General features: G+C 39.1%; 2 long non-coding RNA genes across 2 annotated transcripts; one reads left to right on the plus strand and one right to left on the minus strand.

The window, feature by feature from the left end:
* Positions 1 to 640: 640 nt before the first annotated feature.
* On the minus strand, positions 641 to 18,927 carry LOC121824504 (uncharacterized). The gene is made up of 2 exons (XR_013048397.1): positions 18,303 to 18,927; positions 641 to 4,345 (listed from the first exon to the last, which is right to left on the minus strand). It is a non-coding gene; the product is annotated as an uncharacterized LOC121824504 (long non-coding RNA).
* Positions 18,553 to 22,364, plus strand: LOC143271182 (uncharacterized). The gene is made up of 2 exons (XR_013048398.1): positions 18,553 to 20,064; positions 22,132 to 22,364. It is a non-coding gene; the product is annotated as an uncharacterized LOC143271182 (long non-coding RNA).
* The last annotated feature ends 2,589 nt before the right edge of the window (positions 22,365 to 24,953 follow it).

Below are 24,953 nucleotides of genomic sequence, written 5' to 3' on the forward strand. Positions count from 1 at the left end.
CAGAAGACAATGATCTTGTCTGAAAATTGCTTTATCTTACAGAGTAAAAAGGAACCTATTTTTAAAAAAAGTGAAATCCCCTTCTATTTGGATCACTGAATTCTATAGGTACTTCCTGCATGCTGGACATCACTGTATTCTGTAGATGAATTTCTAAACAGTCTTATTAAATAAGAAACACAGAGCCAAATACAGGGGTGCAAGCTGTAGAGATCAGAGCAATAATGATAGCCACCAAACTAACCTTAGCTCATCACACCACAGTCGTTTCCCAAGAGAACCAAACCAGCTTCTTCCCGTCTAACCTGTGCCTTTATTGCCTTGCTGTTCTGCCTGCTCATTGGCTCTTAACCCAGCCACCTCACTTCCTCATCACTTCCCGTTTTATACAGACCTCCAGATCTCTATGGTTGGTACTGGGATTAAAGGCATGTGTCATCATGCTTGGCTGTGTCCTTGAACACACAGAGATTCTGCCTGCCATGTGATCAGATTAAGGGCGTGTGCTACCACTGCCTGACTCCTGTTTATGGCTGGCTATGACCTCTGATCTCCAGGCAAATTTTATTTAATAACATACAAATAAAATATCACATTTCAGCACAAATAAAATGACTTCGGTTTATGGCTGACTATGACCTCTGATCTCCAGGCAAACTTTATTTATTAACATACAAATAAAACATCACATTTCAGCACAAATAAAATATCACCACATTTCCCCTTTTTTTCTAATAAAAATAAAAAGGAATAAAAAAGTTAAAACCAATATAAGAAAAACTATATACAACAAGTACAATAACTATATACAATATATACAAGCAATAAATACCTCAACAATGTCTAGTCCATTTGCATTTGACAAACTCAGAGAAAATATTCCATTTTCTATCCTATTTTAGTAAGTCCAAAAATGCACCTGATTCACTTTCTATCTTAACTTGTATTACTAACAGAAAACTATCTTATAATGTCTTTCAAATTTATACACTTCGCATCTCTTTAGTGAGTTTTTTTCTGAAATTTTTAACAAGGAAAACAATAACTATCTAATCTTCAACTAACTATAACTATAACTATCTAATCTTCAACTTCCTCAGATACCCAAGAAGGAAATAATATTACCTAACAAAACAGGAAGTGCAAACAAGCAACTTCCAAAAAAATGTGAGTTGACAGAAACAGCCAGCTGCCTGGACAGTCACCCAAGTGTTCTCCACAAAGTTAGGGTATCATCTTCAGCCTATGGGCTTAGAGTATCTGATAGATTCATTTGTGAAGTAGGATGTACAGAGGGCCTACTGTTCGACCTCAAAGTTGGTATGAGTACTCCATGTACCAGATAAACCTGAATTCCACTAGTGTCCTGTCATGATTCAGGATATTAAATTCTGGAAATTGCTGATGTTTTTTGAATTCAGCTGTCCATTCTTCTCGACTTATAGGTGGCTTCAACTCGGCATCCCATTCTTCTCTGCATCCCATTCTTCTCAGCTTGTGGGTGGCTTTTTTTTTTTTATTAAATGCTAGTCTACCATTCAGAGGTTAGACTCTGTAAGCCTAGTTACTCTTTCAAAAATAACTGTTTCAGCTACTGTTCCACTGCACACCAGAAACCATCAGTCCATTGCCTGTTCAGCTGCCTTTGAAGAAAGGGGCACTGTACCTTTTCTGAATTGCAAAGCCACTTCAGTGATGGTGCCATATTGTCCTGGTCTCAGAGGATGCCTGTTGCTAAAGCCACAACTACACTTGTCTTGGTGAGAATTGGTAATCCTTTGTTTTGTGTCCTGTCTGTCCATTTTGTCCTGTTTGTCAGCAGTCGGTGTGAGGGCATTTTCTTGCCCAGTGGCTAACTTTTGCCACAATGAAAGTTAACTTCATATGCAGTTTCTTCAATGCCCATATCTTCTCTGAAGTAGATTGGTGCTGCCAGGAGCCGACATGTCTCATAGTCATAAAAAAAAAAAAAGAAAAAACTAGATTATTAAATCACTTTAAATGCCATATTCTGTAGATATCTGAAGGGTTTGAAGATGATCTCTCTATCTAAAATATATCTGCTCAATCTTGAAAACATACCTAATATGACTATAAGTTCCATTGTAATGTCTAACTACTAACTTTCATTTCTTTATATTCTAATTGTTGGTAATAATAACATTCAAGGATTAGTAAATTGCATTACATTGTTAAATGAACTTTATAGGTACAATATCATGAACAAGATTAGAAAAAAATACATATAGCATTTTTCTAACAATATCAATCTCAATATATACAATTTATATACAATATATAAAAATCCAATCCAATGTAAAGCACTTCAAACTAGTAATTGTCTTTTAAAGGTAGATTCAATAATCTACCTTTTTATCTATATCATATCCATATCCTCTTTTTTCTTTTTCTTTTCATAGTAGATTCAATAATCTACCCTCTATTCTATGATTTCTATATATCATTTTTTTTTCAAATAAGAACTTTAAATCTAATCTCCTTTGTTTAGCCCTTTTCCTAACCATTAACAACAACAACTTGTAACCAACCCTCCAAAACAATGACAGTTATCCCAAACCCAAAACCCATAGAAAGACCAAAAACCACCTGGCCCACTCCTCTTTGGGAATGTGGGCATCGTGTTCTTAAAATTGCTTTCTGCTGGTTGTGGGTGAAGGCATCTTTAGGGGATTCTGAAAAGAAAATTTTTGGGTTAATTGTCAAGTTCTAGGAAAGTTAGCTGTATCATTTGTTGTCTAGTCTCTGCATAATGCCAAAATTCGGGGCTTATCTCAAGTCCTTGTTCAAGTAGTCTCTGAAGCTGGGTCATCTCAGCTAGCCATCTCGAAACTGTTCTGAGCACTTTGTAGTCCAAAGCTGATCTGTGGGTGATGTTTGTCAGCTTAGTGATATTATTATTGTCCATGTGGAATTAATGTTGTGGGGCCCTATCATCTTTCTGGAGACTTCAAATTAAATGTTAGGCCTGGTCATGATTCTCTGCAGAAAACAGAGAGAGACTTGAACACAAAAACATGTATAGGTAGCTAATTGAAGCTTTTTTTTTCTAGAATTAGTTAGTACTCTATATGACCATTTATATTATAATAAAACTTTAATATATATATTAATCTTATAAATTTTGATATAAAATTCATACCTTAAGGAAAGTTTAAAGAATCAAAATGGAACCAAAGAATTGAGATTAGTGGCAATAGTATTCTGTGGTAAGTGGAGGAAACCCTGGGTGTATGAAGTCCTGAGTGAATGTATATGCCCTTGACATGACTTCAGCCATGTCTAGGATGCCAGTGCCTTAGACCCATGGAAAAACTGCAAAACCTTCCACTCAAGTGAGGCTCATAGAAATGGCAAATTCTTCCTCTGGTCCATGTGTGGATTTTGACAGTGCATACGGAAAAGACTGCTCCCCTATAGAGATTTCTTCTTGCAAGATTAAACCTGTCTCCTTGATCCAGCTCTACATAATAACCCCGGCTCCTTGTTTATCTGTACACAGTCACCTTCTCTATTCAATGGTATATAATAAACATGCTGAGATTCTGGGATGCTGTGGTTTCTCTATCAGACAGCACAGTAAACCCAACCCCAGATTGCTGTGTGGTTTCCGTGTTAGTGTCCTATTCATTTCCTCACCTCCTCAGTCAAGTCCCAAAGGGCTGTGCAAGGACTCAGCATCATCATCTTCTTTTCCCTGATCTGTAAATCACACTAGCTAGCAAGCACTAGAATGCTTATTCAGCTTGTGCACAAACTCTATGGTAGTCAGTGATGATAGCCCTGATAGGAGCAATCAGCTTTCACATGTCAACCTGGCATGTAGAGTTTATAGTTAGGAATTCATTTAGAATTCTCCCAGTGGGAATGAGGTAGCAGAGAAAATAGCCCAAGTGATGTGTCAGTGGGGACCCTAGTCATTCTCCAAATTCAGATACCTTGAGTCATTCACATTGTGGGAAGAAGAGTTGGTAGGGACATCAATAACAGTGTCTTTCATCTGTGACATTTTGGTACTTGGAGTCCCTGGACTTTCAGGTAGGGCCTTATATTCTCAACCCAAGAAACTAGAACTGTGAAAAAAAAACCCAAAACAACAACAACAACAAAACAACAACCCCAAAACAAAAAAAAAATAGCAAAACCAAAAACAACAACAAAAAAAAAACAACAACCAGCAGTTGCACTTATTAGAAGTTCCTCCAAAGTTTGGACTCCAGGCCACTTAAAGGTGACTAAGGATTCACTTTGAAGATGAAAAGGCTTGAGATGTCTAGCTGGTGAAGGCCTGTTTAGTTCCCAAAGGAGGAGACTGGTAGCAGCAGTCCTGGAAGAAAGATGCAAACACTGTGTGGAGAACAGCAGGAAACCTTAACAATGTGCAGCTCCTATGAGCCTTCTTGACATTTCTCAGCAGCTCTGAAACTAATACATAGAAACCTCTGGGGAGTGATCCTTTTGTCCATCACCATGAAAAGAACACCAAAACATGAGTTTCGTCTATGTTGAAGACAAGCACAGACTATTGGGGACTCGGGATTTTGGGCTGAAGTCCCAGGACTGTCTGTCTGGTGTTGTACCGAGGGCAGTAGGAATCTCAAGAGCTCTGAGTTCACTTTCAGACCCAGGGGATGGGAAGGCTAAAGATGACCTTTTACAAAAAAAAAATGGTTCTAAAAATGTGTGTATGTGTGTGTATAGTATGTGCATATATATATATATATATATATATATATATATATATATATATATATATATATATATATATATATGTGTGTGTGTGTGTATATGGCATACATGTGTGTAGGTAAACATGCACTTGTGTTTGTTTATAATGTGGAAGCCAGAGGTTGACACTGGGTGTGGTGATATTTTATTTGTATGTCACCATGCCTGGCTGTTCCCAGTGTGCCTTCAAACTCACAGGCATCCAGATGGATCTCTGCCTCTGGAATGCTAAGAATAAAAGCATGTGTTACCATTGCCTAAACATATGTTTAATATAGTGGGTGTTCTGTCTCTGACCCCCAGATAACTTTATTAGGGTACACAATATATTAGGGAACACAATATCAACACAATTGGATGTCTTCCTTGATTACTCTCCAATTATATGTGGATGCAGGCCCTCTTACTTGAACCAGTGCTTGGACATTTGGCTAATCTAGCTAGCCAAGTTCCTCTGGGCATCCTCTGTCTCTGCCTTCTGGGAATTGGGGTTATAGGCTAACTGCCATAATGCCCAGCATTTATATGCCTGTTGGGAACCCAAGCTCTGGTCCTCATATTTGTACCGCAAATGCTTTGCTCAATGAACCATCTTCCTAAAGACATAAAATATTCTTTAGCAAGGATGGTATTACAGGATAAGTGTCCATGATCCCCCCTTTTTAAAGTAGATAGATAGATAGATAGATAGATAGATAGATAGATAGATAGATAGATAGATGATAGATAGGTAGGTAGGTAGATAGATAGATAGATAGATAGATAGATAGATAGATAGATAGATAGATAATGTTAAACATTAGATTCTTCATGTCTATCTAATCCATGTGATCAGATGGAGGGTCCTTTGTGAGTTCTATAATCTTGCTCTTGTAAAACCGCATTGTCATTGACAGCTGTTTCAAAAGCCTTAGTGACATTTCCTGAAGCAGAGGTTTCATTTGAATTGAAATTTTACTTGACACATTTTAGGCTGGTAGTTTTAAATGAGGGATAAAAAACATGTTGTTAAATATTACTGAAAATTTTTACTTTGCTTAATGGCCAATGAAATAACACAGTGTGTTCAGGTGGCTCAACCTTCCAGTTTGACCATCTGGCCTAGTGAACATAAATACCCTGCTTTTCTGGCTTTTGTTGATTTTCCCTCTACTGCCTACTGATGAGTATCTGGCTGACACTGTAATTAGCTGCTGCCTGAAGCCTTCCTAAAGGAACTGTCATGATACAAATTCAAGGATGTTTTGTTTTGGAAGTCAATACAGACACAGACACACACACACACACACACACACACACACACACACACACGAGAGAGAGAGACACAGAGAGAGACACAGAGAGAGAGACAGAAAGACAGAGACAGAAAGACAGAGACAGAGAACACTTCTGTGCCTGTCTTATAGTTTGAACAAACACTCTAAGAATATTGGTAATCCGTATTTAAGCAAAAGGTTCAAAAGAAATAGCCACCTATTCTTTCTATATAGACTTAACATTCAGGAAGGAGCACTGAACGTAAGGAAGAGAAACCAGAATTACCAAGAGGAAAAAAAAATGCACCTGAAAATCCAGAAGTTACAGTAAAGTTTCTGTTTGGCCTTCTTAAAATGATGGAATCTTAAAGTTTCCTGGCAAGATTGACAACTGGAAAAAAATGAGTCACTATATGGAACATTAATAGAAACATAATCACTTGGAGGGTACAAGCCAAAAATGCTTCCTAACTTTCCATTCTCTTCTCATAATATAAACACATTACCATTTAATCCTATGCCATTTGAGAGTTTATATCAAAGCAATTTGAAGAAGCAAATAGGAAACACATAACAGTTTAAAACCTCTTGGTTTATTTGTTTCTCTCTCTCTCTCTCTCTCTCTCTCTCTCTCTCTCTCTCTCTCTCTCTCTGTGTGTGTGTGTGTGTGTGTGTGTGTGTGTGTGTGTGTGTGTGTGTGTGTGTGTATGTGATGGTCAGAAGTCAACATCAGATGCCTTTCTCAATTGCTGTGCATCTTAGTTTCTGATATAAGATCTCCCACTGAACCTGGAGAGACACTAATTTGGTACACCGATTGCTGGCTGACCAACAATTCTCTTGTCTCTCCCTCCCCAGAGCTGGGATTATGAATGTGTGTTGTAATTGCTCTGCCCTTTACCTAAGAACTTGGCATCTGAATTCAAGTCTTCAAGCTTGCATAGCAAGCATTTTACCTATTGAACCATGTCCCCAGACTCTGGAACCTATTCTTTAGATTCAATTTCTTTAACACACACACACACACACACACACACACACACACACACACACACACACACTTCATCTAGAATATGTTAACCGAACAGTATCCTTATCATAAACAAGCAAAGTAAATAGAATAATATACACATGGAATGTCTTTCATTTACTAAACAACAGCCAGGGAAGACATTCCTTGTGATGGCTTAACTAAGGAAGGAATCCCTAAAATCCCCCAGCTGTCCATGTAGATGCATTTTTCTGACTTCAACACAGTGGCCTGTATTCAGGCCAAGTATTGCTTCATTTGCGTAAAAGATTAGATTTTGGGTTGGAGAAAACAGTTAGTTCTATAAGATAATGCCTCAAAGAGGATGGAAAAAATAAACCTTGGGAATATATGGAAATTTGTTGGTGTCCTTTGTTGAGGTGTAGGCTGGGCCAGTACTGGGTAAATATGCATTGGAGGTATAAAGGAAGAGGAGTCAGTGGCAGTGAGAATAGGATGATTTAGGCATTAATCAGGGCTGGGAATGTGGGAGGAACAGCATGGGTATAGTCAAGAGACCTCATAGATATCCCAGCATCCTTATGTCATCAGACAGTCTTTGACTTAAAAACAAGGACTTGGAAAGTAAGACCTCATCTAGCCCTGCCTAAATAAGTCTCAAATGAAAGACAGACAAAACTGGCACAACATCAAGGGCTTCTGAGATAATATAGGGACCTTGTCAGAGGTGTAATTAGAGTCTAAGAGGAAGACAAGGGCAAGAAAGCAGCACAGACCTTTTGTGAAAATTGATGACCAAATATCTCCTACACCGGATGAAAAACACCAACCTAGTGATACAAAGTGCTCAAAGAACCTGGGATGGGACAAATATCTAGTAGGCCTGAGACCCAGGAACTCAAAGAAACAAAATGTCATGAGGATGAACAATGTATCTCACAAAAAGGAGAGCTGAGGTTGACCAGTTATCTTATTAGAAGCCCTGGAAATAGACAATGGAATGATATTTTTAAATGCTGATAGAAAAGAAAACTCTAGCATCCCAGATTTCAAATATATGGAAAACATTCTTCATAAAATGGACTAAATATATTCATTTAAATGAAATCTTAGGGAATTTAGTTTTCCCAATCTTAAATTATAAGAAAATCTAAAGGGTATTCTTCAGGTAAAGATATCTATATGATTGATATCAGATGGAATCTATTTCTGTACATAAAGAAAAACATTATATTATCCTCACTTGGTATGTGTAACAAACCTCAACTAGTTGCTCACAATTTATAGATACTAATTAAAAGTGAATCAAGTATCTCAAAAAATGAAGTTTAAAAAGCCATAATGAGCTGATGAAACTAGACCCAAGTAGAACATGTACAATTTCATTTACAAAAAATAGAAAATGAGCAGAAAAGCACACAAAGGCTGGTGATGGGACTCAGGAGTTCCCTATGGAGGGGGCAGAGAACCCCAATGAAATTTCCAACACGATGGAAATATTTCTCTGTTGTAATCATGTTGGTGGTGGTTGCATGGGTCTAGATGTTTGTCAAAGATCAATGCATGTTTAGTGTAAATTATTATTGCTTTCATGAAATCATTTATTTTTATTATTAAGTTGATCTTTAAAGCTGATGTAGAAAATTCTTTGTGAAGGAATATGAATCAAACTTCTTTTCACAGATCTTTTTTGACATTTGCATTCCTGCCTTGACAACAGAATTTATTATGAACATTGAGCTTAATTCTATGTTTGATAGCCTTTCCCAGTACACTTTGAAGAATTATTTGCAATATACATGGGAAGACTGACAGATTTTCTTTCCTGATGTTTTGTTTAAATGAGGATATTCTTTTATAATATTAGAGAAACCACATATTGTGATGAAACCAGTGGTACTGAGTTTATGTTCTATAAATTATTGATCAGTTTTTATAGTGATAATCTGTAAAAACACAGTTCAATGTTTTTGTTAGATGTTTTCCAACATTTGTTGGAAACATAAATGGGAGAGAAGTGTGCTGTAGAAATTCCAGTAAAAATGTAATAACACTATGTAGTTCCACAATAATCTAAAACATGGCCATGCAGAGCCAATTTGATAACCCAAGAGCCAGAGGCAAACATTCCAGTTGGAGAGGTGGTAGGTGGTGATGGGGACGAATGTGGAGGATGGTTTGAGGGCATTCCTGATTTCTTTGACTGCTATTAACTCTTTGTTCATTGGGTTCAACTTTACCCCCCACATCTTGTTTGCAAATAACTGAAATTAATCTGGACATGGGATGATGGGGGCTGGAATTGTATTATGACCAGGGCTGGACTCTTTGGACTTGACTGTCAATTCAATTCCCAGCAAACCTTAGAGAGGAGTGAATTTACTGACAAATCCATCATCATGGGTACAGACAATGGCAAATGACAGTAACAAATAACCAATAAAAAAATCTCAGTTTCAAAGGTTCCTATTAAGTAGGAGTAGAGGGAGGAAAAGGGCTGTTTGTGTTGTGTTTATTTGAACTGTTCTTAGGTCTCTAAGTACAAAGCAACACAGGGTTCCATAATTACAAATGACTGATGGTGGCTGACTTTTCAAAACCCAGAAATTCACGTTGGCTTTTGCAAGGGGAAAGGGCAGATGTTTATCTTTGAATTTATTTGGCTCTTAAACTCTGAAACCAGAAAGCAGGCCTGGTTTACTTTGGGAGAATAGCCTGCAGCTGAGAATTTTCTGTCTATCAGAATAGCAGTTCACTTGACCACACGGATGAAGCTTCTCAGATAAATATGGGAACTTTCAGAGCTGGTGATGTGTAATTCCTCAAAGGTACATGATTGCCCCTCATGTTGAGTATGAATGTTTAATAGATATTTTTGATTAATTATGAGGAAGATCAGGCTTGGGTGGGTGGACTTAGACACGGGAATTCATGGAATCTGAGTTTTGCCATGAACCTTGACTGTGATGTGTTGTGGGATGCTCTGTATGTTAAATTGCTCTGATTGGTCAATAAATAAAACACTGATTGGCCAGTGGCCAGGCAGGAAGGATAGGCAGGACTAACAGAGAAGAGAATTGAGGGAACAGGAAGGCAGAGGGAGTCACTGCCAGCCACCGCCATGACAAGCAACACGTGAAGACGCCGGTGAGCCACGAGCCACATGGCAAGGTATAGTTTTATGGAAATAGATTAATTTAAGCTATAAGAACAGTTAGCAAGAAGCCTGCCATGGCCATACAGTTTGTAAGCAATATAAGTCTCTGTGTTTACTTGGTTGGGTCTGAGCAGCTGTGGGACTGGCGGGTGACAAAGATTTGTCCTGACTGTGGACAAGGCAGGAAAACTCTAGCTACAGTGATGTTACTGGAGCAGATCTGAGGACTAATTATAAGTCTCAACATATGTGTGCCAAGAGAAGAGATATCATGGGAGCTGTCTCAGTCACTTTTCTATTGCTGTGAAGAGATACCACAACCAAGGCAACTTATTAAAGAAAATGTTTGTTGGGACTCATGGTTCCAGAGGGCTGGAGTCCATGACTATCATGGTGAGGAGCATGGCTGTAGGCAGGAAGGCAGCCATGGTGCTGAAGCAGTAGCTGAGAGCTTGCATACTAATCTGCAAGTTGGAGGCAGAAGAAGAAAAAGACAGAGAGCTAATTGAAAATGGCATGCGCTTTTGAAACTTCAAAGCACACTCCAAGTGACCTTCTTCAGTAAGGCCACCCCTCCTTTCCAAATGGTTCTACTATCTGGTGACTAAGAGTTCAAATTTATGATCCTTTGGGACCATTCTCATTCAATTCCCCCATAGGAGTACGTATGAGAAATAAATCTTAACTTTGTGTTGTCATATTAGAAAGTAAGTCAGCACATGTGACACTCTTTCAGAACAGTAAACAGATCTGTTCCCAAACCTCTTGTCACCAGCCTTGAAGGGCAGCAAGTCTGTGAGGAACTTCAGTCAATTTATGGTTTTCCTTTACCTTGATTATTTATTCTCTTCCACCTCATTTTACTGTTCCAATTTCTTGAAAACCATCTCCCAATGTTCCAGCTCATCTTTTTCAATACACCCCCCAAAAAAAGACTGTAAATGTGACTGTGACATTAACAGATAAAATAATGGCTGGAATCAACCTGCCAGATTTAAGATCTCAGCATTAAACAGCTTTCTTGGGGACAGAAATTCCTGAAGCTTTCTGTCCTTCAGTTCACACACTTTCTTTTAAATTCCATTTTATGCTACCAGAAAATGCCAGGTTTCTTAAACAAAAAATGTAAGAATCATTTTTATTCCTCTCCCCCAACCGATTCTTGTTTTCAGTCCACTGATAGCATCACTTATTTTATTTTAAAATTACCCAACCCTGCCTTTCCCCTCATCTCAAAAGATCCCATCCTGATGCTTGACCATTCCTCTTTCAGCTTATGTACTTCTAACTTTTCTTCTAGGATACATGTATGCTCTTTTCACTTCATTTTTTTCCTCAACAGCCAGAAGGATCATTTTAAGAATGCAAATGGGAACCTGTACTTCCTTGCTTAAAACCCTGCTGTGATCCCTTCATTTTTCTGAGAGTAAACTCAAACTCCCTCCTCTGATAGAGCTGGACCTTTTGTTGGGACTACCAGCTCCCCAGTAATGACATGGAGACTTATTATTAATTATAAGATCTTGGCCAATAGCTTAGGCTTGTTTATAACTAGTACTTATAACTTTAATTAACCCATATCTTTTAATCTATGTTCTTTTATGTGGCTTGATTACCTTAACTTTTTAAAACCCATGCTGCTTGCTCTACATCCCTGGCATCTCCTCATGACTCCACCCTATTCTTCCTAGCAAACTCTGTGTCTGAAAATCCTGCCTAGCTATTGGCCATTTGGCTTTTTATTAAACTGATCAGAATGACATATCTTCATAGTGTACAAAAAGATTATTCTACAACATTCTGACACACCTCCATGATTTGCATCCTACCTCTCTCTCTTTGGTCTTTCCATAGCTACACTGAGCACACTATGAACAACGTGAGCACAAAGCTGGTTGTTTTTGAATACCATTCCATATATATATATAGTGTAACACTGTGCCTGATACATAAATGGTTGTCTACACTATAAATGTATATATATTTATTATGTTGTAAACATGATAAATGTAGTCCTCGATGACTCAATTCATATTGCTTTCATCAAGAATAGCATATCCACTTGAGAATGTACATCTGAAGCAGATGAAAAGATCTTATGTATGTATTCTAAAAGGGCAAAAATATCATTAGCTCAGAATATAATAAGAAGATATTCCACAGATAAATGGGAGAGTCTCCATTCCAAATTATCATGGATGCCTAAGTTCCAGAAGTCTTTCTTTTGGCTTCTGTTATTTAAATAGATTACAAGTGCAAATAATCAGATTAATGAGAATGACTGGTTCATCACTGGTTAATTATCCCAGCTCATTTTATTTCACTATTTCATTAGTTAATTTAAAAATTAATAAGCATGCATAAACCTTCCACCAAGAATAAAAAGTAAAATCTTGTCAAGAACTCACATGTAACTATGAGGGATTTCCTACCAATTTACCCATGGATGTCCCTAATCTCAATTTTGTGTTGGTCATTCTTTAGTTGTTTTTATTTCCTATTCAATCTTTATGTGTGCATACAACACATATACATTTAATTTTAAAAAAACTTATAGAAAGTATATCATTCTGTATGTAACCTTTTGGGGACCTTTAAAGTTAAACATTGCATTACAATGAGTCCTACAGAGCACTGCATGCAAATGTAACTTTGGTATTTTCACTGTTATATTTCATGGTGTGGCTATAGGACTATTTCATCATCCACTGATAGGCATTTGAGGCCATAAAATTACCCTTGTGTAGCTGCCACATTGAGGTTATCCTTAAAACCTCAAATAAATCAATGCCTTTTGAGCATTCATAAGTAAATATCATGATCAGCTAATAGGAAGAGCTAAGTTGAGTATGTTTGTCTCTGTCCTTGGAGAGTTCACAGCTGGAGACAAAGGGGCAGATACAACAGAACAATGGACAATGAGAGCCACTTTATTAATATGTTAGTGAGTATGAAGGTGCAAGCATGGGTGGATGTGATAGGTTGAAAGGAGGAGAAGAAACTGAAGAGAGGCATTGCAGGGATAGGAGTTCAGAGTACAGAAGTAGGAAAAGATAGAGGATTTGGAAGATCTTTCGGGGATGGTTGAAACTGACAGATGCGATGAGTTTCCTGAAGAGAAGCACAGATCTCTTTCCTGCCCTGCAAACTTTGAAGACTGAGAGAGGAATGGAAGTGTTATTTGGTCTATAGTTGTGACTCACTGAAGGAGACAATGTCAACAGCTTAGGTGGCATAGAGGTGGAGGGTCTTGAGTGGGTGGGTTTAGGTAGGTTCCGGTCCTCTTTGAATACTTGTAGAGCGTCTGGTAGTGTGGAAGATATGAACACTCTTTTCCCACCGGATTGTTTATGCCATTTATGCAGATTGAAAAAGACAGAAATGTAACCCTTTTCCTCCAAGTGGCCATTAACATAAATCATTTAGAGTCATTTTTGAGGTGTACTTTATCTCGATTGTTTAAGATGAACTTGTGGGCTTTTCTTTTCCTTTTCAGGGCAAGTCCCACATTGTTTTCTCCTAGCAGAAGTTCTCAAGTAGACTTTTGTTAAAGATCCTTAAATGGAGCCAAATCCAGGGATGCATCTGTATCTTTGTTTGTAATTGAGTGGCTCTGAACTCTTAATATTCTAGCTTCTGCTCTGGGCTATGAGCATATTTCTTTAAGAAATGGAGAATGAGGGAAAAAACACGCAAAGGATTAAATAAGTGACTGAACCAGAAAAATAGCATGAAATTAGGTCATTAAGTCACAGTGACACCGCAGTGGCCCAGAAACAGTAGCCTGTAAAATTGCTACCTGGAGCAGAGCTGGGTGAGCAGTTAGTGGCTCTATCTGGAGAGGAGGTGAACCATGTTCAAGGTGGCAGGAAGAGGTGGCCTTTGTAGACCAATGCTGTCTATCAGGCAGGCATAAGACATGGCTGTTTTCTCAAAGGTGTGTACGAGATATTGACTAGTTCTTTTGCCAAAAAAGGATTGGATTATTTCACAGGAAATGAAATGACATGAGAGAATGAATGTGAGGGACAGAAGGGCCTGACAGATAAAAGCCTAAGATTCAAAGATGTCTAGATTTGTTGTTGACTAAAAGTTGATGACCTTGGGAATTTGGCTTAAGCTCAGTGCCTCAGTTTCCATTACTCTAAGAAAACTATGAGCATGTCTATCTCAGATTTCTTAATACCTATCAAATGCTACTTTACTTATTTTTCCTCTCTTCCCTGGTTCCCCGGAAGCACCGCTGGCTTCTGTCATAGCGCATTTCTGCTACATGTCTGAAAGATGGAGACTTGAGGTGTTGTATGTACTGTTGTGTTTTTAGAGCCCTGAACATTGAATATCGAATGCATTTATTTTGAATGAATATATGACTATGTAAGTACAGTTGCTTGATGGATAAATGAGTGTTCTCACTAAGTGTTTGGTTAAACTGCCTGTTGTGAATTAAAAATTCAATAAATAATAGCTTGGCATTTTGCTCCCATTTGTCTCTATTTCTGAAGAAGGGAAAACCCCAGGATTAAACCTGGGGTGGAAGATAGATTCATGTTCACATCACTTAATGGTGACTATAATTCCTTCAGTGAAAAGTAAGGACCCAACATCTTGCAGCATCGTCCAGGGAGAAAAATGTCCTACTTCTCTGGACTCTCATTCATTCCCAACCCAAGCATCATTTCCTCCTCACATCCTCTGCAAAGTCCTGCGTGTCACACGTTTTCCCTCCGGGTTCCATGGAGAAGAGCTTGGCTCCTCTCTGCTGTTCCAAATCCTCACCTCTGCAGGGTCCGTCTCACTCTACCCCTCTTTTCTAAGAACACCCTTGTCATCTCTCTCCTGGGGCAGCTTCTTTTCACTTTTTTTTTTCAGATTCAAATTCAACACAAGCTAAACTTTACCTCGACCTCTTGGGGAAAAGTGGACCAGGCCAACAGGACCATGGCCTGATCTGCTTAAAATGAAACCACCTCACTGATAAACACTGGATACCTAGTGCAAGGCACTATGACAGAAACCAGCGGTGCATCCGGGAAACCAGATCAGAACCAGGGAAGCAGCCTGCTGTACTGGGATTAGCTGAAAAGATCCCCCAAGTTCCTTAGGCACTTTCCCCTTTTTTGGGAGCAAAAGGTTTAGCAATGAACCAGTCTAGACAGGTTATGAGATTTATTCATTACCCATTAAGGAATTTCTGCCCCCTGGCGCCATGAAAGGGTATTGCAGGTGGGTATTCCCCACCTCGTAGAGTCTATGAATTCCCTAGTGGAGTAACAATAACACAGTTTTCTTCTTTTCAAAGTAGAATACATTACCCCAATATAAGTACAGCATAGAAGAATATATAAAACAAAATATGAGCTATTCCAGGTAGTATATACTGTGGAAGCTGGAGGTAAAACACCGGAATTTGCTGATTCCTTTTAATGAAACTCAGAGGCTATGCTTCATGGTAGAGGATCCAAAACAAACAAACAAACAAACAAACAAACAAACAAACAAACAAACAATAAAAACCAAACAAAGGCTCTGGAGGCTGGGTTGCAGTTCTTTTAGATGCTCTCACATCAGCTGAATTCCTCATCTGTGCCCAGAATTGTATACATCATCCCGGAGTAGATTTTCACATCTCCACTTTACAATGAAGAAACAGACAAGGAGCAATTCAGGACTCTATCCACTATCCACCAGTCTTTAGTGGGTTGAGCCAAAATCAAACCCAGTTCCTTCTGAGTTCAGAGTCAGAACTTGGACATTACCTTATTTCCAACTCTCAGCTCCATTCCTCATGGAATAGGTGTTGATAAAGGTACTCCCAGATCGGTGTGGGGTGCATGCCTGTAATCCTTGGGATGCTGATCCAGAACCGAGGGTTCAAAGCCAACACATGATGAGAACCTATCTCAGAGAGGTGAAGGCAGAGTTGCTACTTAAAGAACAGAGGACTGTTTTTTGAACACAACCTTTTTCTCACTCTTTTTCATTCTCTAGACAACTTTATCTCAAATATTAAGGGCAACTTTTGTAAAGAGTAAGTCCCACAACACACACACACACACACACACACACACACACACACACACACAGAGAGAGAGAGAGAGAGAGAGAGAGAGAGAGAGAGAGAGAGAGAGAGAGAATATGAAAAGGATATTAAGTTAAACACAGAGTGAATGGAAGCTCTAAGGTACACCAAAGTTCATAAAACCAGCACCAAAAGACATTTAACTTCTTGCCTGCAAAGTAGAGTCCCTTGAATCCCTCATGAGAGGCCTTGTCTCTGGAAGACAAATAATAGATACATAATCGATGTTTTGCCATCACCAGAATTAGTGACATGCACGTATCCCAGGCATGAAATCCCTGGGGAGCCCTGGTGTATGCCTCCAGCTGAAACCGGTCACATGTGGGGGAGACACAGGGGCTGCCAAGTCCAGTGCTGTATTACTGTGCTCCCCAAGTTCGCTAAGCAGAGGGGCAGGTCTTGATGTGAACCCTCAGGAATGATACAAATTGAGGCCTCTAGTCATGCAATCATGTCTAACAAGCCTTTAATGAGGACATAAACACCTCAGCTTACCTCTGTTGCAAAGAAGCAACCACACACAAACCCCAATTACTCAGACATTTAAAAATCAATCTCAAATAAAATGTCCAGGTGATGGAACTAAATTCATTAGAGCCATCAGGATGTATGCACAGTCCTGGCATGCCTCGTCAAGACAATTGAGGCAGGCAGCTCCTTTAATGCAATAACACAGGCCGACTTGGTGCCCCAGGGGCCCAAAGTGGGGCAGATCTCATCTTCCAGCTTCTCAAGAAGCAGAGGAAGATTCCAGTGAGCAATGAATAAAAGGACATAATCACAGACTGTGTACACTGAGGCTGTGTTTGGAATGTTGTCATCAACAGTTTTATTGTTCTGAAGATAAAAAAATTCACCCAAATCTGCCAATCAAGACCTCAGCCCCAACCTGGCCTCCAGCTATACCTGATATTGTGATGCTTTTGCTAGTTGTATCTATTTGTCATTCTTGTCAATATACTGGTAATTTAGGTAAAAACAAGCAAACAACAAAACAAACTCAACTTTGATGGAGCATGTATAGTGTGTTAGGTGCTATCCTGGACGCATGGGGAGAGAAAGATAAGGAGGCTGCAGCCTCAGATTTGATATATCAATTAGAAGAAGAGACGAAGCCAACTCTCTAGGTCACCAGAGAGTCAGGATATAAAACCAGGTCATTCATGACTGTAGACATGACAGGCTTTTCACACCTCTGAGTCTGAACCCGTGTAGAGAAGGGAGAAGTCAGGGCTCAACCTTTCAACTTCCCTCTGTTTCTGTGACTTCAAGATGCTTTCTCACCAATTAACGCTTCTTTCCTTTGCTAAAGCTAGTGGGAGTCAAATCATTTACTCAATAAAAGAAATAGTTGTTACTAAAGAAACAACTAATACTTAGGATAATGCCATCATCAATAATAATCAAAGCTAGCTTATATTGTTTATAGTTATTTGTAGCTAGAGTTTTCCTGCCTGGTCCAGGGTCAGGACAAATCTCTCTCACCTGCCAGTCCTGCAGCTGCTCAGACCCAACCAAGTCAACACATAGAGATTTATATTACTTATAAACTGTATGGCCGTGGCAGGCTTCTAGCTAGCTGTTTTTATACCATTTCTATTAATCTATAAGTTGCCATGTGGCTCATAGCTTGCCGGTATCTTAACATCTTCTCATGGTGGTGGCTGGCAGCGTCTCTCTGCCTCAACCTTCCACTTCCCAGAATTCTCTTCTCTGCTTGTCCTGCCTATACTTCCTGCCTGGCTACTAGCCAATCAGCATTTTATTTATACAGAGTGATATCCACAGTACTTCCCCTTTTCTTTTTTTTTCAAAAAGGAAGGTTTTAACTTTCACATCGTAAAATTACAGATAACAAAACAATTATCAAGCAAGAATTACAGTTACAATATCTAGTCTATTTATAATAGCTAGTCTATTCGTATTTGGCAAAATTAAAGAAGATACCCTATTTATCCTATATTTGTGAGTCTAAGGTTTCATATCTAACTTATCTCTTATCATAACTAAGAAAATTATAACTATTTAGTCTTCAACTACATCAAAGACCCCAGAAGGATATACTATTACCTGAGAAATGGGAGAAGCACGCAAGCAACTTTTGGGAGTCTTGCAACAATAGACAGACAGCTGGCAGCCTGGACAATCATCCAAAGTTCCTTTGTAAAGTTGGGGCATCTGTCTTCAGTCCACAGGCTTAGAGTCTCTCAGTCACTTTTCTCTGTGTCCTGTAGAATGTCTGGCAGTTTCCTTTGTGAAGCAGGAACCTGAAGGACCATTTTTGGAACTTTTGCCAAGCAAAGTTCCGTGGTCACCTTCCCATGGATCCTGCATGTCCAGTTGATCAAGCAGTCCAGGCAAGAACAGTTTCTTGCCCAAATGGCTATTTTTGCCAAGAAGAAGATAAACTCCATATAGAGTGTCTTCGATGCCCATCCTCCTCTCTGAAGTAAATTGGTGATGCCAGGAACAGACATATCTCACTGTCCAGAAAGTCTAAATTTTTAAAACATTTTAAATACCATATTTTGTAGGTCTTTGAAGTGTTTGAAGATTACCTATCTATCTGAAATATATCTATGTATACCTAGAAAACTTAACTAACATGCTATAAGTTTGACTATCATAGAAGACTAATTAAGCTGTATTTCTTAATTATCCATTTCAATCTAAATGAGTTACATAAACATAATACCTCAAATTAGAATAGAAATATATATATATACAGTATAACAAAATTAAGTTTAAACTTGTATCAATAAGCTAAAATCCATAGCAATGTAAAACATTTTAAACAAGTTGTTACTCTTTAAAAGTAGGTTCGCCGGGCAGTGGTGGTGCATGCCTTTAATCCCAGCACTTGGGAGGCAGAGCCAGGCGGATCTCTGTGAGTTCGAGGCCAGCCTGGTCTACAGAGTGAGTTCCAGGAAAGGCGCAAAGCTACACAGAGAAACCCTGTCTTGAAAAACCAAATAATAATAATAATAATAATAATAATAATAATAATAATAATAATAAATAAAAATAAAAGTAGGTTCATTAATCTACCCTTTCATCCTATTTTATCTATATCATATCCCCTTTTCTTCTTTAGAAAGAGATCACATTTATAATCAACCTGATTTAAATAAAAATATTGGGTTTTTTACTCTGTCCCACACCAGAATATGGATATAAGATAAAAATTGAATCTACTTTTAAAAAGGAACTACTTGTTTTACATAAGTAATGAAAATTTTTTTGTCTGAGTTTATCAAATGTTACTGGACTGGACATTGTTTATATATAATGGAGTTTTTATTTGAATCTGTCAAATGTTAGTGGACTAGACATTGTTAATGTAACTCTTGGCTATATATATTGTATTTACTTATTGGATAGTTTTTCTTGTATTGGTTATAAGCTTTTTTTAATTTTAGACAAAGAAGGGGAAATATAGTGATATTGTGTTCCCCAAAATATTGTGCATGTTAATAAACTAATCTAGGGTCACAAAACAGAACAGCCACAATATTAAACATAGAGGATAGGCAGTGGTAGCACACGCCTTTAATCCTAGCATTCCAGAGACAGATTTACCTGGATCTCTGTGTGTTCAAGGATAAAGCCAAGTATGGTGACTCATGCTTTCAATCCCAAGAAGTGAGCCTTTACTCCCAGGGAGTGATGGCAGAAAGCAGAAAGATATATAAGTGTGAAAAACAGAAACTAGTAGTATTTGGCTGGTTAAGCTTTCAGGCTTTGGAGAGCAACAGTTCAGTTAAGATCCATTCAGATGAAGACACAGAAGCTTCCAGTCTGAGGAAACAGGATCAACTGAGGAATTGGCAAGGTGAGGTTGCTGTGGCTTGTTCTGTTTCTCTGATCTTCCAGCATTCGCCCCAATAAGTGGCCTCAGGTTTGATTTTATTAATAAGAAGTTTTAAGATTCCCGCTACGGTTATTTATTTTTTTTGCAGGGAGCATGTGCAATGACATGTATGTAGAGATCAGAGTACAACTAGTGGGAGTCTGCTCTCTCTTTCCACCATGTGATTCCTGGGGCCAAACCTAGGTCATCATCTTGGTGGCAAGAGCATTTCCCCATTGAGCCATCTCGTTGATTCCAAAGCCCCTCTAATGAATATTTATTAAGCACTAATATTTGTTCTAAATATTAAATTTGCATTATTTTTAAGCCATCAAAACCACTCTATGATGTGAATTTTGCTGTTCAGTTTCTGTTCCTTGTGGGTTAATATACTATATTGGATAGGATGAGTTAAAGAGGTACACTCAGGGTTGTCACCAATGGGAGTGGGACAAGGGAGTTGTTGATGTAGGTCCTTGAATTCAAAGGTTAGATGACCCAGAATGCTGACATCTAGGGGCAGTAGAAGATGTGTTTTAGCTCCAGCATTGAGAGACAGAAAATGATCTTTTCTTTGTCTTTTGTGTTTCATATGTCCATAGCTAACTGCTGCCCACCACATCAAGGGCAGAGCTCTCCTTTTTAGTCCATTCACTCTCCTGCTGCTTTCCTTTGGAAACACAGGCATGCCTAGAAAAAGCTAGACAGCCTTTAATCTAGTGTCACAACACCACCTTGAAGTTATCAAATTAGTTCCTAATTTATGTGTATATGTGTTTGTTGTTTTTGATTGCTTTTGAATAAGGCTCTTGCTATGAGCCAAGCCATATTTAGGCACTAGCTGGCTCAACGGAATATTTTGTTTTCTTGCTTCTCCTATGTCAGCTTCTTCAGATGCTTGGGTTACCAGCCTCACTCATCTTACTCATCTCCAAGTATAAACTTTAAAGACCAAAAACATGACTTATATAAAGTATATGGAAACTAGGCATGGTGGCACATGTTTGAAATCCCAGCTGATCCTGGCAGAAGGATCATGGATTTAGGGACAGTCTGTACTGGTCAGTGAGTTTGAGACTAGACTGGGCTACATAGTCAGATTCTGTGCAAAAGAAAAAGGAAGAATGAGTAAAAATTTAAAAACCTATTCTATTTCCTAATGAATGAGGAGACCAATAGATTGACCAGGCTGGTTCAAAGGAAATTAGAGGAAGCAAGTATATATAGTCAGTTGAAGAGATGCTAAAATGGATTTGCTAACAGATAAAAACCTGGCCAATGGCTTCAAGAGCAATGCAGCTATAAGTTTGTGATTCTTTTATACCTTATGTGCATTCACCAGAAGGGACATATGACTTCAGAGTATCAGTATTTGGGGCTTTTCTAAAATAGTAGGCACAAAATTCAAACACTGGCCTATCTAGGTCAAGGGCCATCACACTTTCCAAAGAGTCACAAATATTCTTGCTCTGCAAGTAATATGATCTCTGCTGAAATTACTCAAATATAACCCTGTAGCAAAAAACAGCCTTGGATGATACATGAATGGATACAAGTGGTTATGTTCTAACAAAACTTGATTTTAAAAATGTGGCTGTCAGTGAAGGATTGCCAACCCCTGTCCTGGATGACAAAATATTTCATTGAGCCAGTTAGTGCCTAAATATGGCATTATATCTGTCACCTCCTAATTGTTGGTTCATTTTTCTTAATGATACTAGGGGAGTGGAGCCTCTGGGATTGCTGTGGCACCGTCCTTTTTACTCACAGAGAGTTTTTGCATATGCTCAGATGGGATGGACCACATTATCACTTTACTTGTCTTCATCAGAACTGATGGGGTCACACTTGGCACCTGACCCTACCTTTACATTTGCAGTAGGGCTAGGCTGTCTGTGCTTTAGGCTGATTTTCATTTGTTCAGCTAGTGTGGTGGTTTGAAAGAAAATGGCCCCCAAAGAAAGTGGCACTATTAGGAGATGTGGCCTTATTGAAGTAGGTGTGGTCTTGTAAGAGGAAGTGTAAGACTAATTAGGTTCACACAAACAGGTGGGCAGGAGAGAAACATCCAGTTACAGATGTGTGCCACTGTGGAAGCAGGCTTCAAGGTCTCATATATGCTCAAGCCACGCCCAGTGAGAAAGATCACTTCCTGTTGCCTGCATGTCAAGATATAGCCAGCACCATGTCTGCCTGCACACTGTCATGTCCCACTGTGATGATAATGGACTGAAACTCTGAAAATGTAAGCCACCTGGATTAAATGCTTTTCCTTTACAAGAGTTGCCTGGTTTATTGTGTTTCTTTACAGCGATAGAAACCCTAACTAAGACAGCCAGTTTTGTTGCTAGAAAGGATGTGTGCTTTTAGATTTATTTTATTTTACTTAACTGGGAAGTTGAGGGGATTATTTAGGTCAAGAAGAACCTAATTCACCTCTTTGTATCATAAATTTATGATTGATAAAGTGAAAGTAACAAGCTGTCTAACTCACTAAACAGTGTACAGTTGAAGGGTTCCATTGTATATGCAGCACCCAGCTGTGCTTAAGTGTGCACAGTGTAAAGATTATATGCCTTGTCCTTCAGATTCCTCTCTTGACATCACTACTGGCACGGTGGCTTTGTGGCTGGACACACTGTCTTGCCTTGGGTTGAAGACCTTCTCTCCCCATGTTGATGCTTTATTTCACCATTTATGTCCAACTTTTGCCTAATTCCAGCTGTTTCTTTGGGTGTTAAAGTTCAGTAGATTTGCTCACTGCCTGACCTGCTTCTGCGAACAAGGAGACCCACGGAAGCAGAAAGGCTCCACCTGTCACCGAGTCATCACTGCACTCTTGCCTTTAAATAGGACATCTTTAATCTTGCCAATCACCCATGTTTAGGACTGTCATTATAGCTATTTTATATACCAGAGAAGTGACCTTTGGCAGGCCAGGTCACCAGCCCAGGAGCATCCTCTGTGTCTGAGGGACTGAATTTCTGTGTCACCCCCAACTGGCTTCAGAGGTAATAAACACTGTGTGTAACACAGAACACTTGTTTTCAAAGCACTCTTCCTTTGGCACCTTAACTGCTTTTCCAGTTTTTGACAAAATCAATCATCTGTGGCATGAAGAGAATAAACTCTTCAGGGGCCAAGATCAAACAAGAAGCTTCTAATGTGGTGTGCCCAAATACTTCAGTAGCTCATATCTCACTTCTCATTTCTGAGCTGGTCAGTAGAGAAGCACTTCGGTATGGATTTCTCACTTCGGTATGGATTTCTCACTTCGGTATGGATTTCTCACTTCTCTGGAAGTGCTACTTGTCAGTGATGCCACCAGAATCCAGAACAATGCTCTCTGACCATGTCAGGAACTCAGACCAGCACCATATAAAAGCATGATGCACAGCTAGATCAGTCCAGATGCTTTATATTCATCAAGTATGGCTCTAGTTCTTGAGAAAAATATCTGTCTGTCTGTCTGTCCATCCATCTGTCCATCTGTCCATCCATCCATCCATCCATCCATCCATCCATCCATCCATCCATCCATCCATCCATCCATCCATCTGCCTAAAATATCTTCATGTTAGTGTTAAAGGGATGGATCAATAAGTAACTTGCATTACAAGCCTGAACCCAAGTTTGATCACTAGGACCCACATAAAAAGCTAGACATGGTGAAGTGTACCTGTGCTGGCACTGAGGAAGGTGAGGACGGCTGGACCCCTGGGGTTTGATGAGGCAGTCTGGCTTATTTAGTGGGTTCCAGGCCAGTGAGAAACTTTGTTGCCAAAAACAACAACAAAAAACCAAAAATAAAAAACAAAAAACAAAAAAAACAAACCCAAAAACAAAACCCTAATGGAATGCCCTTAAGGAATGACATCTGACATTTTTCTCTGGCCTTCACAAGCATACACATACAAACGTGTATATAGGAAAATATATACACACAAACACACACAGAATTTCATGTCCTTTACTGGCTGGGGCCAGCCACAGTGATACCCTACAGAAGTAGCAACAGAGAAACTATGACAGGAACCTCCTGTACAGGATTTGACTTTTGATTGTGAGGCATTACAATATCTTGTTTGTTTGTAAAAAAAAAAAAATCATGGTAAGTTGGAGCCAGGGCTTTTCTTCTCTTCATCTCCATTACAGATATTGGTGTAGTACCAGATCTATCGTCATGTGACCGAAACTGGATCGTCAGATGCTCCCATGCATGACTTTGACTCTCGAGAGTATGACACATGTCCACAGAGGCAGCTAGAGATGACCCTGTTTACTTGTCTGGATCCTAAAGTCTCTGCACAGATAGGCCAGGATACCAATGTGTTCAGGCTGGTGGCAGCAGCCCTGAGTGTTTGTTCCTGGTGTTGGGTCTTTATGATGTCATGCTCTCCCAATTGCTACTCATTTTCTGAGTTTGGTTCTCTAGGCAAGTAGTTTACCTTTTGAGGTGTTCTAGTATTTTCTAGGAAATTCTTCTACTAAAGTGATGCTACTTTGGTTTTAGAGTTTGGCAACAGAATTCTCTGAGCAATGTGCTTCTCAATGGCCACCTGCAGGGCCTGGGTTACTGCACTTACAATCTCCTTGCTCAAAGGAGAGTCCCTCAGAAGAGGCAGTGGGTGTTTTACTCAATTGGAAGAGAGAGAGAAGGCCTCAGAAGTTACCTACTGGGAAGTTTAACACCAAGCAGTTATTTGGGCCACCATTTCATGCTTACAAGTCCAAGACTTTTCTTCTCACCATCAGAACTTAAATTTCACTTGGGGTTTCATCTTTCATAGGAATGAGAGCCATAAAATGAGTTATTTGCTCTTATTAAAAGAATGCTAAGATATAGTCATGCACTGCTGACTTCTGTCCAG

This window comes from Peromyscus maniculatus, chromosome 1 (assembly GCF_049852395.1).
Source record: "Peromyscus maniculatus bairdii isolate BWxNUB_F1_BW_parent chromosome 1, HU_Pman_BW_mat_3.1, whole genome shotgun sequence".
Classification (NCBI taxonomy): domain Eukaryota; kingdom Metazoa; phylum Chordata; class Mammalia; order Rodentia; family Cricetidae; genus Peromyscus; species Peromyscus maniculatus.